Here is a 13,170-nt window from a genome sequence, read left to right on the forward strand (position 1 = left end):
GGGTAGTTCGTAAGTAAATAAGCACTGTTGGCGGGTTTGGAAAGCAAATCCACTCAGCTGCTTTCGGTGCGCCTGGTGTTATGTTAGACAGATGGAATCACATTTTCTGTTGAATCCCGTTTGTAACAGAAATTTAAAACTTCATGCTACTTGTATGGTAAGATGTCTTTGCAGGGCTGCAGTCGGAGCCAGCGGGAAGCCCTCGGTTCACACCTGAGAGGGGGAGTGTGGATAAAGAAAGGGAGTTAAGAGACACAGGATAGGTGTCAGGAGGGCCATTCACCCCATACTGAATGCGCCCTTAGTTTGTTCTTTAGCAATCTTAAGTATCCAACCAAAAGTGGGGACAGTGGCAGAGGACTTCTATTATCATGGATAAGGGGCAAAGGGACTTACTTCCCTTAATCCTCCAGGTGTTTGGTAGCCACACCTGCCCTCTGGCCTTCAGGGTCAAGAGTAAACTCACCTGAGCCAAAGTCTGTTGTTATTTAGATAAGAGGCCTCTTCTACCAAGGCCAAAACATCCTGCAGCTGCCACGCTAAGTCTTTTAGGTAATTAGACAGATTTGAACTCTCTGAACTTGTGGCAAGATGAAATGGACTCCTTTTCATGGGTCGTGACGACTTGGCTTATTTTTTATTTGAAATTCCCACACCCTCCACCTACGAGACTCTTAGGAGAGTGGCAATGGTTAGCACAGGAGGTTGAGGTGGGGACCTTATTTGGTTTGGGGTTATGCATCCCATCCGCTTCTCGTAGTAATCATTGATAGCTTATTCCTTCACCGATGAGCTCCATGCACACACCCCTCTCCAAACAAGTCACCTAGAAACCACAGACCCCCCCCTCACGTCCCCAACTACACATGGGGGACTTTTCTCATCTCTGAACAACATATACATTTATCCACCCCTAGCGACAAAATGTAAACAGTTTCTATTCAAATGTGTTCCCAGTGTGTCCTACAAAGACCGGAAGAAGGGCCAATCAGGCCTAAACTGGTTTTGGGTGCATGCACAGTCAGGCAAAGTGTGTCCTCTGGTCACCTTTTAGGAAGAATCTCTATTTACCATCTTATGCCTATGCATAAGCAGAGGTGCATATGGTTAAAATCAGATGTATTGTGGGGAGGGACATGCACAGTAGAGAAATAATTATATAACCTATCTATCAATCAAAATAGAGACCCACCCAAACCGTGGATCTTAGCAACTAACCACCTCCTCTTCTTGACCCCACCCCCCATGGTGGTTTGAATGTCATTGGCCTCCATAAGCTCATAGGGAGTGGCACTGTTAGGAGGTGTGGCCTTGTTGAAGTGTCTGTGGTGGTGTTGGAAGAAGTGTGTCACCGTGGGGTCAGGCTTTGAGATCTCCTGGGTTCAAGCTATGCCTAGTTTAGACCATTTCCTGTTGCCTTTGGATCAAGGTTCGTTAACTCTGGGCTCCTTCTCCAGCACTTCTGCGTGCCACCATGTCCTGCCGTGACGATGATGGACTGGACCTCTGAAACTTAAATTAATTATAAGAGTTGCTGTGGTCATGGTGTCTCTTCACAGCAATAGAAACTCTAAGACACCCCTCCCCATGAAGCCAAAACAATAATATTCACCTACTTGCTTCTCTGTCAATCTGATCTTTACTCCAAATAAAATTATCCTGCTACTTTTTCAAATCTCTGTGAGTCGTTTTCAATTCTTTGGATAAGAAGCCAAGAACCTGGCTGGGCGTTGGTGGCGCACGCCTTTAATCCCAGCACTCGGGAGGTAGAGGCAGGAGGATCTCTGTGAGTTCGAGACCAGCCTGGACTACCAAGCGAGTTCCAGGACAGCCTCCAAAAGCCACAGAGAAACCCTGTCTCGAAAAAAAAAAAAAAAAAAAAAAAAAGCCAAGAACCTGAAAACACTCGGCCCAGACCCTGACCGCAGGTGACACACAGCCCAGAGGCTTTGGAGGAAGACCACTAGCTCTAGTTTGTCACCTGCCTTATGTCCCAGGTTCCTCATTTGGGAATAGTTGTCCCATTACTTGTGCTGTGAAGATTAAACAGACAACCCACGTAGAGTGCTCGTAATTATGTCTTAGTTATTCTTCAGTGCTACCTAGGCTCGGGATTCTAGCTGCAGAGACTCATTGCAGAGCAGGAAGGGGAGTCATACCTATCTCACCCACTCATTTTTACAGATCGAGAAAATGAAAGTCTGCCACCTGCTGGCTGTGATAGCACAGCGGCATTCTTTAAACTTCCAAAGCCTATTAGCTGGGGATGAATCCACAGCAAAGCTGTGGGAAGAATTAAAGGAGGTAATGTACGCGAAGCTCTCCGTGGTACACATCTCAGTGCTCGCCTCTTCAAGCTGTGGTATGGCGTCATTGCTCGGCTCCATCATTGCGGCCACCATAGTTCCTGACAGAAGGAATCTGTGCCTGGTGCCTGAGGGTTTCAGTCCATCAAGACAGGAAAGGGACACTCGGGGAGTTCAGGTCATGGTGATTGGAGTGTGCATCCCAATGGACCAGGAAACAGAGGGTAGGGCAGGAGCCACAGTCTGCCAGTCCGTAGTGGCCTCGTCCAAATAGACGGGGTCCCACCTCCTGAAAGTTCCACAGCGTCTCCAAACAGCACCACCTGCTGGAGAATGAGTGCTCAAAGTGTGAGCCTGTGAGGACATCACAGACGCAAACTAACTGTCACTGGGCAAACTACAGCCTGGAGAGAAGCTGGCCGAATAGTGTCTCATATTGTAATCATGTTTCCCATCCAATCAAACCAACGATAAACTGCCAACTCACCGGGAAGAAGGGACCGCGCCAGACCTGGGGGATCAGAGTTTGCCCCCAGTGGAGATGGAACCGTCGACAACCCGACACAGAGTTTGGGCTCTTCCTTCAGAATGAGGAGGGAAATCTGAAGGTAGACAGGAAGAGGAAGACTTGCAGAGTGGCCCTTCAGGCTAAGAGCCCTTGTAAGCTCTGAGATAAGAGGTCAGCGTTTTCCTAGGAGAAGAGAAAGTTGAGGAGGGCCTCACACAACTCTACAGACAAGATAGCAACAGGAGGGTTCACCCAGGCCACGGCTGTGTTGGCACCATCTGCACTAGGAGGGAGAGGAAGGAAGGAGAGAGAGAGAGAGAGAGAGAGAGAGAGAGAGAGAGAGAGAGAGAGAGAGAGGGAGGGAGAGAGAGAGGGAGGGAGGGAGAGAGGGAGGAGGGAGGAGAGGAAGGAAGGAAGGAAGGAAGGAAGGAAGGAAGGAAGGAAGGAAGGAAGGAAGGAAAAAAAGCATGCAAGCTTCAGTTTCTCTGTCATTGGTTACAGAAATCAGTTTGCTTGACTTTGGAAGTAGAGTCTTTTGTATCTTTTAGCCCCTTTCACTCTGATAACTCGGTGGGAAACCGCAAGTTTAGTTCCTGTGCTGCGTGCCCAGAACAGCAAAAGCAAACAAGCAGCTAAAAAGAATCTCGGCGGTGTTGAAATCGCTGCTTAAGAACAGACACCTCGGAGTCGAATCGTTGGAAACTCTGCTTTGATCAGACTCGGCTCTTCTCGCCAGATCTAACAGTGATTGGTGATTCTAACTGGGAACTCGCGATTGAGTAATAATACGAGTGTTATACCAAAACTCAGTCAGCGTCTCAGCTTGGTAAATAGCGACATTTCCCGTTCAAACATCTGATCTCTTAGAAACCTGATGCTTTGGTGTCTTTTTAAAAACCACTTTTATGCAATGTCCTATTGAAGAGACCAAGGAAGGGAGAGAAATCTCAGCATGCAAAGGAGGAAGCAATCAGGATTCCAGCGAGGACAGAAGCACTGTTATCTGTCAATAGCCTTTTAAAACTAGCCCGCTAACTGGACCATTGAAGCAGAAGGGTATCGAGTGGGTGGGAAGAAGACGGGATTTTAGTGAAGTAGTGATGCAGTAAACTCTGCCCGACGCTAGAGGGCAGTGCAGTGCTAATATTTCAGCAGCCAAGCTGGCATGACTCAATGAATGACAGCGTTTAAAGCTTCAGAGTACGGTTCAGATCATTGTATTTACGATGCCGTTAACAAAGTTAACGCCAGTAGGGATTTGGGTGCTTTTATTATGAAAACACTAAATGTGTACGGAAGTAGCAAGAATCCGACGTTAATATTCCAACCTGGCCCCACTCCCCCTCCCACCCCTGCTAGTAAAGTTAAGAAGCGTGCACCCCTGTTGGTGTGTCTCTATTTTTCTAACTCCGTTTTTTAAATCCGCCCCAGACGTCATGTTGCTTTGTCCCTGTCTGTTTCAGTGGCCACCCCTGCGGGGTGTGAAAGGTTGTGTTTAGTTTGGTTTTGTTTCTTTTCATAAATACAAGCTATAATAGTAAATGTTAAACCGAAGAAGGGCTCCTGGGTGTATTTGGATACTCTATCCCTAAAGGGTCTTTTAGTCTAGATACAGTGGCTTCGCTGCGCTATGTGCATATTATATAGAATATATTACTTATAAACATTAAATACATTAGTAATAATTTAAATAGATGATTACTGTGTGTATGGCATGTGTGTAGATGCCCAGGAAATACACGTGATATGAAATAATTTAAAAATATTTTAGATGTGTCTATTTTACATGCGTGTCGCCTGCATAAGCTGTGTGCACCGTGTGTCTGCAGTGTCCACAGAGGACAGAAAAGACTGCCACACCCTGTGGAATCGGAGTTCCAGATGATTGTGAGCCACCACGTGGGTGCTGGAGGTCAAGCTGGGTCCTCTGGAGGAGCCGTCTTCACAGCAGAGTCACCTCTCTCCAGACCACAGCTTTTTAACATCGAAGAATGCACCCCCTGCTTTTATTTTACTTCATTGCTTTTCAGCCTCACTTGGCGGCCTAATGGGCCTGGAGCTTGCTGTGTAGACGCCGCCGACAATCGTCCTGCTTCAACCTCCCAAGTACCGGCACGGTATTGTGCTATCGGCGGAGCGCTTTAGAGTTTATTATTAGAGCATTGGAGTTGCAACTCTCGGTTTTACACCTTGTTGCTCTCAAACTAGAAGAGACAAGCTTTGCAGGCAAAAGGAACTGTGTTCAAGTCCCACTCGGCTGTATCCAGCCTGGGTATCTGTCGGTTTAGACCCAGAACTCATTCTTTGTAAATTATTGGGATGTGGAATTAGAGGGAGAATTCAATGAGACACCGAGTGGCAAGCTTTTGGGGACAGAGTAACTGTAACATAATCAAATGCTACTTTTTTTTTTTTTTTTTTTTGGTTTTTCGAGACAGGGTTTCTCTATGGCTTTGGAGGCTGTCCTGGAACTAGCTCTTGTAGACCAGGCTGGCCTCAAACTCACAGAGATCCGCCTGCCTCTGCCTCCCGAGTGCTGGGATTAAAGGTGTGAGCCACCAACGCCTGGCTCAAATGCTACTTTTATCACCCAGATTGATTTTCATAATACTTAGGTTTCTGAGTCAGACCACACAGGGTCCGGTAAGAACAGATGTCTGACTGACATCACCCTCTGTCAGTCCCTGGAAGTGTTTAAGCTCAGCCTTGTAGCATTTTCTCTCCTGATGAAAAACATTGTATCTCTATGGACATCAGTGTAGCTGACTTCAACAGAGAAATTAGAGTTCTTCGGCCAACGAGACAGCTCACTGGGTTACAGGGGCTTGCTGCCACATCCGGTGACCCGAGTTCAGTTCCTGGGCCCCACATGGTAGAAGGAGAGAGCAGGCTCATGAAAATTGTCCTTTCGACTTGTACATGGGTGTGTGGCACCTGTGTGTGTGTGCGTATACACAAGTAAACAAATAAATGGGACAAAATTAAAGAGAGGATGAAGATGTCCTGCCGTGCGTGTTAAGGTGTTAAAGAACGGCTTCTGAGTAGGGTCCAGCAAGAATAGAATTCAGAGCCCCATTTTTCTCAACACATCCTAACTTCCCACCCAACAGCAACAGGAATGGCAGCAGCAGTGGTCTTATTTCCTCCCTCAAGATTGCCAAACCTTGCAAGGCTGGTGAACAGAATTCACTTGTCCATCCAACAGTCCCACCAAATGTCAATCACTGTAAATCCCAGGCGTATTGGCTGGTGAACATTCACACAGACAGTCCCCCCCACCCCCAGGCTGGAGGCCTGCAAGCTCCCTGGGGGAACAGGGATCATGCTGTGAGAATCTAGCCTTTTAGAGCAATACATGACCTGAAGCTTCGGAGAGTTCTACCCCTCCTGTGAACTAGGCAGACTTGGTTTGAAATGAGAGTTCACTTGAAAATTGAAAGTGGAGATACTTAATCCTCCTCTCAAGTTGTATGGGCACGGAAAGAATCGGGTGAAATGGCTGGTAGGACTTTGTGGACCGGAAATGATGTGTTTATAGATTTATTTCATGTTGAGACAGGGTGTCATGTAGCCCAGGCTGAGCCCCTTCTTTCCTCTTTCCAGTCTTCTAGCTGCTGGGGGCACAGACACATGCACCACTGTGGGCTTGTGCCTAAATACGCTAAAAGGCTTACTTTTCATTGAATTGTAGAATTTTTGCCTCAGATCCTTTTTGGTAGAAAAATAGCTAAACTTTAAAATGACAACAGACTTATTATACAGCATTAGTTATGTATAATTAAGGAAAAGCATCCAAAGCCCTTTTTGAAGATGATGTAATTTGGCAACTTTTGCTATACTAATGCAACAAATGATACCCACTTGGCCACATTACCGTGGAGAGCGTTTGCCACGTCCCAGAGTAATTTGGAAAGTATCCTGTGTGCTTCAGTTGGCTTTCCTCACAGCAAAATAATTGCTTTCCTACTCCGCCAAAAAATAGATATAAAAAATACAGTACTAAACATATTGTGTTTTTTATAGTGAAATGTTCGGTGGAAGTATTTGAAAGGTAAAGACCAAATATGCATGACTATGGAAGAGAAAAAAAGTGTGCCATTTGTGGAAAAGCTTGATCAGAATCTATTTCCCTCTCCTTGCCCCCTTTGTGGCTGTGTGTGTGTGTGTGTGTGTGTACATGTGTGAGTGTGTGTACATGTGTGTGTGAGTGTGTGTATGTGTATATGTGTGTATATGTGTGTATGGGGGAGTGTGTTGTGGTATGTGTGTATGTGTGTGTCTGTGTGTGTACACACGTGGGAGTGTGTGTACATGTGTGTGTGTATGTGTGTATATGTGTGTGGGGGGAGTATGTGTGGTATGTGTCTGTGTGTGTGTCTGTGTTGGGTGTGTGTCTGTATGTGTGTATTTGTGTGTCTGTGTGTATGTGTGTAGGTGTGTGTATATGTGTGTGTATATGTGGGATTGTGTGTGTCTGTATGTGTGTCTGTGTTGGGTGTGTGTGTCTGTGTGTGTCTGTGTGTGTATGTGTGTATCTGTGTGTATGTGTGTGTATGTGTGTGTCTTTGTGTGTATATGTGTGAGTCTCTGTAGGTGTGTGTATATGTGTGGGATTGTATGTGTGTATCTGTGTGTGTGTTTATGTATGGGAGTGTGTGTGTCTGTGTGTATCTGTGTGTGTATGTGTGGGAGTGTGTGTGTCTGTGTGTGTATATGTGTGTGTCTGCATGTGTGGGATGTGTGTGTGTGTGTGTGTGTGTGTGTGTACAAATGCGGAAGTGCCATGATATACATGCTGAGGACAGGCAGCACTTCAGCAGTCAGTTTTTCCTTTCTGCCTTGTTTGAGGATAGGTCTTTCTTGTTGCTGATGCTGTCCTTCGTACCCTAGGTTAGCTGGCCCATGAGCTGTTGGGGGATTTCCTCTTGCCACCGCTCCTTTTGATACAAGAACATTTTGATCACAGATACAAGAACATAGTGCTGCCATAGCTGTCTTTTTTTGGGGGGGTGGGCTCAAGACAGGTTTTCTCTGTGTAGCCCTGGCTGGCCTGGAACTTGCTCTGTAGAGCAGGCTGACCTGGAACTCACAAGAGATCCACCTGCCTCTGCCTCACTAGCACTGGATTTAAAGGTGAGCGCCACTACCGCCCGGTTCATACCTGGCTTTTCACGAAGGTTCCAGGTAGCAGAACTCAGTTCATCTCTTTGCATGGCCAGTTGTTTTGCCCTTAGCCCAGGTTCAATTTCTTTCTAACTGATTAGGATCAAAACTAGTCTAATCTAAAGAAAAGAAAAAGTGCTATCTCTATGATCGTGGTTAGTTGCCACATAAATGCCTTCATGTGCAGACCAAATTCTCAAGCTCAAAATTGTATGGCACATTTCCAGGAGATCACACCCAACCTGCAGTACCAACATGAGCACAGACTGTTTCTTGGAGTAAAGTGCATGACCTGGGAGCATTAGGTCTTCTGTAGTCACTGTTCCAAAGGGAACCTGAAGCTTGCAAGCTAGGCTAATTGTCACACAGATGTTTCCAGATGGGCAAGTCGGTTTTTGGCAATGTAATCAAAGACCTTGAATGACTACTATCTTTGAATAATGCAGAATTTAGGAGTTAGATGAGGCTTTAACTAGCAGCGTTGCCTCTAGTGTCTGCAGAGATTAAGCCACAGACTCCTGGACTCTGGGAAGACTTCTGCAGCTGGAAATTCTGTTCCTGCCTTACTAGCTGATCCCACAAGCTGACACTCCTTTCCTGGAACCAAATGTGACTCTGGCATCCCCGCAAATGACACTGTTGTAGAAAGGCACTGCACCTAGAAACAAACTCGGGGTCATCCGCTTCCCAGCTGGTCATGGATAAGTCCCTTTTCCTAGCCGGAGGTGCCGTTCCTTGTCTGCAACTTGAAGCAAATGGGTCTTACGATTCTCAGGGGAGGTCTCAAGACGCAGTGAGCAGAGATATTCTACAACAAACAGCAATTCTAAATTGCAGGTTTCATCTTAAGCCTGTGGTATTAAGGTGTACAAAAAGCAACAAAGACCCAGAGTTTGGGGGCTGGAGCAGCAGCACAGTGGCAGAGTGCTCAGCTATCATGCTTAAGGTCCCAGGTTTGATCCCGAACTCCAGAAGAAAAGCTTAGCGTTTGTGTAAACAGTTATTCTATGGGAAAGTCAGTAATGATTTCTTTTCAGTCTGTAATCGATGTAACAGATAACTTTTTTCCCCTTCAAGACAGGGTTTCTCTGTATAACTCTGGCTATCCTGGAACTCACTCTGTAGACCAGGCTGGCCTTGAACTCAGAGATCCACCTGCCTCTGCCTCCCGAGTGCTGGGTTTAAAGGCATGCACCACCACTGCTATGCTGCAGCAGATTAACTACTAAGTGAGGAGTCAGAACTTCAGCCCCAGAGTCTATCAAACTTCAACATTCATCTAATGCTATAGACTTGCTCTAAGCATTTGGTAAACTGAGGCAAGACATAAATGAAGCTGTTATGAAACATTGGGCGCTATATTACTACGAACTGGGAAACTACCTGTGGGGAAGCCTGCAGCTACACAGCCTGAAAGGTCTACACCGATCAAATTCTTCCTGACATTGACAAGCCACATCCTTTAGGAATAAAGCCAGCTTCTGAGGGCCTTGATTCTCCAGACCCTCGCAGTCATAGCATCCGCCACCCACGAAGCCAATGTACCACATGAACAAGCTGTGGGGACAGGTACCTGGTGTTCAGACAGTGTGGCTTCCCAAGTTATGCCATCCAGCACACACTGAGTCTCTCATTGGGAATAACCAGCGAAGGTAGCCTAGCAGGGACCGTGAAGGATTGAAGCGGATGATAAGTACACCCGCAGAGAAGGGTGGGGAAGAGCTGTGTGGGGGGAAAGAGGCTGATGGATCTCCAGAGCTGCGGTGATGGGCAGTTGTGAGGTGGCCAGCATGGGTACTGAGAGTCAAACATGGCTTTCCCTGCAAGAGCAGCGAGTGCTCATAACCGCCGAGTCCCAGAGACTGGGATTTTCAACATATCAGGGTTAGGTTAGTGCAAGTGCTCGTGTGGACACTATGTGAGGATTTATGGACTGCTGCCGACTTCAAACAATGATCTCTGAAGGGAAGAGGAGGCACTGTGCTAACCGGCTGTTGATCGTAGTTTACTTTGGAAGCCCAATATCAAGTGTGTGTGTGTGTGTGTGTGTGTGTGTGTTGTGTTTTCATTGTATTAGAAAGGCCCAAGTGATATTCACTCATTCATATGGAAAAGTTTCCTGAGAACAGACTGGGTGTCGAAACTACTGGAACCCAGAGTTGAGCTTCTAGCCTGGGAGTTAAGGGTTGCCCATCTGCTGGGAGGTACATCTGGGGATGTGTGTAGCCCATTATAAGAACTGACATACGCTTAAAAAGCAGATGGTATAGGGCCTGGGGTGATGGCTCACTGGGTAAAGGACCTGCCACACATGTATAAGGACCTGAGTTTGGGTCCCCATCACCCATGTAAAAAGCAGGGCTTGCCTGTACCCCAGGGCAGATACAGGTAGATCCCGGGGAGGTTCCCTGGCCAGCCACTTTAGTCCAAACACTGAACTCCTAGGTTCAGTAAGAGTCTGTCTCAGTGAATTAAGTGGAGAGCAACAGAGGAAGACACTCAGCATTGCTGATTGGCCTGTACTGTACACACATGCACAGGCATGCTGGCATGCTCCTACACACAATGGATATCAATGGAAAAATTCACCAGGCTTTATGCTTGGCCTTACCAAACAAGAACATGTAGATAACACAGGCATTTTGGCTGTTGATATGGTTTGGATCATCATTGCACTGGAAAAAATACTGGCTCCACTGATTTAGATTAAAATCCCAGGAGGGGATACAAAAAGCAATCCTCAGAGGCTTCTGGGAGGTAGGCTGGAGAAGATACACTGTGCGTGAGGGATAAGCAGGCAGTGGGTTTCCTGAGATGCTTCCCCACACTCACGCCTGACTTTAGCTCTAGGGCACCCTTAAAGGCGGGGTAGCAAGTGAGCACACAGAAGCCTTGTCCTTACCAGCCAGATGATGATGGGAGATGTCATTCTGTAAATCTGTCTCTTTTATTGGTTGTTGAATAAAGCACTGTTGGCCAATAGGGAAGCAAGATAGGTGGGACTAGGAGTCAAGGAGGATTCTGGGAAAGAGAGCCTGGGTGGACACGCAGCTCTTCCTTCCTGCTTGTGTTGGCTAATACTGAGGATCTAGAGCTGTTATTCTGGACACATGGTTAGTTATGTGTCTCTCTAGACACCTCTGTGAGGAAGTGCCTAGATTATGTCAAGATCCACCCTAGGTGTGCGTGGCACATTCTCGTGGGTGCCGGGGTCCTGTGCCAATAAAACGGAGAAGGTGAGCTGAGCGCCAGGATCCATCTGTCTGTTTTCTGACTGTGGACGCAATGTGTCCAGCCATCTCGCCTCCCCTCGAAGCCTGAGCCCACATACACCCTTCCCTCTTTTTTTTTTTTTTTTTTTTTTTTTTTTGGTTTTTCGAGGCAGGGTTTCTCTGTATTGTTTTGGAGGCTTTACTGGAACTCGCTTTGTAGACCAGGATGGCCTCGAACTCACAGAGATCCGCCTGCCTCTGCCTCCCGAGTGCTGGGATTAAAGGTGTGTACCACCAACGCCCAGCTCACCCTTCCCTCTTGAAGCGGTCCTTTACAGGTGCCTTGTCACCATATCGAGGAGTGCACACTGGCTGATACACCACCGGCTGCAGTCTCCTTAGTATCTGTTCAAACGACAGTTTGATCTACAGTTCTCTTGCTCCTTCTGGGATGGACACTCAGGCACATCGCTAGCCAGGGGGCGCCCCATTCGAAGGGCCGTTTGAGTCCCTGAACCAATGTTCTCAACGCGATAGCCTTCTTTGTGGTTGTATCACTGCCATCGCGGCCAAGAGACAGAGCCTCAACTACCTCCTTGTGGCTTTGCCTTGCCATGGGCTGTTGTATAGCCTTTTGATGAAGGCCTTAAGTTAACAAGCTCATTTCACACCTACAACTAAGACATCCCTTCCTCCTCTCCCCATTGCAAATGAAGGCAATTTCATCCCTATCACTCTAAGATCCCTGGTGTCCAAAAGCCCAGATACCAATTAGCCTCCATTGGAGATTAATAAACAATACAATAATGACAGATAAAAAGACTAATTCCTTGGCCAGGAGAATCGCTTTAATTAATTTAATCCTGGCTGAAAGATCAGCTGTGCCCAGGCCTGCTCACCAGCAGGGCCATTTATCCCAGTCTGTCCTGGCCCCGAAAAGCCAGGGTGTGCTTGGGAGCCCGCACTTGGGCGACAATGAGAAGCAGATTGTACTGTCAGGCTTCATTAAAGGTGATCATTAGCATTCGGCTCTGAAGACCCCGCGCGGGCTCTCAGCCCTTCGCTGATTCTTTTCTGGTGCATTGTGAAGTTTGGTTCAGCTGTGAGACATAAAAATTCTCTCTGGACTCCTGGGAGGCAAGGGATGGCTAGTATTTGACGCCTGTCCTTCTGCAGCTTAAAGGACGAGTCTCGGGGGAAGTGAGGTCCCAAGACTCTTATTTGAAAAACCAGTCGTGTGCAGCTGCCTATCTTTTGGATATTTTTAAAGGAATGGAATTTTCTAGGACTCAGCCACTGCAATCAAACACAGGGGAGGCTTGCTACCTACCCTGCCAGGAGCCGATTCTAACTGTCCGAGTGGGTAAAAAGTGATCAACAGGAATGCGCCATCGCAGTGGGAAACAGGAGCCAGAGGCTCAGAAGAGGGACAGGGACAGCCCACGTGATTTAAAGTCAACAACACAAAGTCCAGTTTCCGTGGGTTTCAGGGAGGGCTTTCCGACTCGCAGACTTCATATAAACTACATTTTAATTTTCTTCTCTCCCTGTCCCTGTCTCTTTCCCACCTCACCCCGCCCCCACCTCAGTGGATTTTAACTAAAATTCTAAATCAGTTTTATTTCTAGGCCATCTTGTTCAAGGAGACATTAAAAATAGTATCCCTGCACAGAGCGACAGCCCCTCCCCCCATGTCCTACAGTTGGATTTCAATGCTGGATAAGTATGCTCTTCCCATAAGGAAAGCTTGAGTCCCAAGTCGCACAATACCCACCGGCTGGCAAAAACTGCTCTCTGTTGGAAGCAAGCAAGACATACAGAGGCAGGCTCTTGTCATGGGGAACCCACTCTCGGTTACAGGAAACAGAGAGCTCGCCCTTATCCTGCCTGGGCTCCTCTGGGAGGTTCTTCTACAGAAGATTCTGCGTGGGCATAGCAAGTGTAAACAAACTCAGAGCCGCGGGCGCCAAATGGAATGGTC

This window comes from Mesocricetus auratus, unplaced genomic scaffold (genome assembly GCF_017639785.1).
Source record: "Mesocricetus auratus isolate SY011 unplaced genomic scaffold, BCM_Maur_2.0 Super-Scaffold_100030, whole genome shotgun sequence".
NCBI lineage: Eukaryota > Metazoa > Chordata > Mammalia > Rodentia > Cricetidae > Mesocricetus > Mesocricetus auratus.